The sequence below is a fragment of the Hippocampus comes genome, unplaced genomic scaffold (genome assembly GCF_001891065.2).
Source record: "Hippocampus comes isolate QL1 unplaced genomic scaffold, H_comes_QL1_v1.1 scaffold32, whole genome shotgun sequence".
Classification (NCBI taxonomy): domain Eukaryota; kingdom Metazoa; phylum Chordata; class Actinopteri; order Syngnathiformes; family Syngnathidae; genus Hippocampus; species Hippocampus comes.
In genome coordinates this window covers 731,758-733,660 of record NW_017806239.1, presented here as the reverse complement: position 1 = coordinate 733,660, position 1,903 = coordinate 731,758, and the positions used below count along the sequence as shown (strand labels likewise).

The following is a 1,903-nucleotide window of genomic DNA, read 5'->3' as shown; positions in this document are numbered from 1 at the left end:
ACCTGACAGGTCCACAGCACAAACTCCCAAGAAAAAAAAAAGCAACTGTTCTTTGTTTTTGTTATACTGTAATGTAATCATCTGATTTCATGTATATGATCGCCCTCTCCCCCTTTGTTTTTTAGTGGCAGCAGGTAGGAGAGACAAAGGTTTGACCATGAAATATAGTGGAGCTCCACATTTGTCTTGTATTTTATTATTTTCCTTTTTCACCTCTCAGTCCCGTATGCCAGGGCCTTCATTTTTCACATGGCTGCTTTTCTTATCATTGGAGGGCCCCTTTGCGCTGGCCTAGGAATGACATCAAGGCAATAAAACACCAAACATTCTGTAAAACACAGATGCCTCTCTGCTTGTGGAAGCCCTGCAATGACTCTCTGGGAAATTATGATAATAACTCAGAGGTGGGAGAAAATGGTTGGGGGTGGGGGCGCAGGGGTGGGGTTCCGGGGGCCAACGGGACCAGGCTCACCAAGGTCCTCGGCGCGCAGAGAGGTCAAGGTGGCCCGTCGGGCCTCGCCGCCTGTCGTAAACCCTTTCCATCACACAGGGCGCTGGCTGCCGCCTGCGTGGTATACTGCATGGACCTTGTATCTCGGAGAGGCAGAGGAGGGCAACACAACTCAACTGTTTGACCCGTGTAGGTCGGAAACTCTCACTTCTGCTTGAATATTTTTTCCTGTTGAAGGAAGAACACAATGCCACGCTGGGGGTGGATCTGGCCTTTAGAAATGAGGATGCATGGACAGATCTGCGGCTGGCTTTCAGGAGGGGCTGGAAGTAGTCCCGCAACACCTCTCAAGTGTGTGAATGAGAAGGAGTCGGGACAGGAAGAGAGCAAAGGCTCCACCACTGAGGTGCTGACAAAGGGACCGAGGGAGACGACACTGCACCTGTTCCAACTGGACCCGTCTCGCAGGGGGGCTCGACAAAATCCCTGCCTTCTCCTGGCATCTGTGATGGGCTGAGGCGGGCCGTGTCTCATCTCTGGCGCTTGCTCCAACTCTCGCTCTCTTTTTCTTTTTTTTTTTTTTTTTTTTTTTAATATTTGCAGGAGAGCAGAAACGCTGGAGGCTCCATCTGCCGAGGGCTCGCCATAGCCTCTGCATCCTGCCTGGGGAGAAGAGTTGCTGGGCCTCAGTGACTCTGCCACGGGGGTCTTGATGTAGTTTACCACCAAGTGGCACATCAGACGTCATAGACCAGCTGGCCAGGCTCTCTGGTGTAAGCAGACACTAATGACCATTCTATTCTCTCTCTCTCTCTCTCTCTCTCTCTCACACACACACACACACACACACACACACACACACACACACACACACACACACACACACACACAGTAAAGTTGCAAAAGCTATGATTTGAATATTACTCACTATTCTGTACATATGCCACATCACTGAACTAGTGGTGCACGTTAGACCCCCTGATAAAATCAACATTAGAGACACATACCACCAAGCATGCCAAACATTTGAATTTTTCCTCCCTTGTGATCAAAATTAGTGTAGGGCTGACATCAGCTAACTAGTTACCAGATAATACCAGTTAGCTTAGCTTCTTTAAGTTGCTCTTCTTTGTTCTTTCCGGCAGTCCAGATGCTGTGGCAACACGCTGCCTCTCACAGGCAAGACTTGGTACTACAGCAAACATCCTCTCACCATTTAAAAATCGGTTAACCTCTTGAGAGTCGGTATCTATGTACCTTGGGTGAAAGGCAGACTACGCCCTGTACTTATCTGATCATCTCTTCACAGGTCGATTGGGAAAAGTGCCTTGAGTGGGCACTATGCCAGCTGCATAATATAATCAGCTATGGGAACCACTACACTACTTATAGCGGGGATGGTCAACATTGGATGGCCTGCAATAATATTCTGATATGAGGAAAAAAAAAATA

General features: G+C 48.4%; 1 long non-coding RNA gene across 1 annotated transcript; it reads right to left on the bottom strand.

The window, feature by feature from the left end:
* Positions 1 to 678: 678 nt before the first annotated feature.
* LOC109507720 (uncharacterized) lies at positions 679 to 1,897 on the bottom strand. The gene is made up of 2 exons (XR_002166515.1): positions 1,459 to 1,897; positions 679 to 1,247 (listed from the first exon to the last, which is right to left on the bottom strand). It is a non-coding gene; the product is annotated as an uncharacterized LOC109507720 (long non-coding RNA).
* Positions 1,898 to 1,903: the final 6 nt, after the last annotated feature.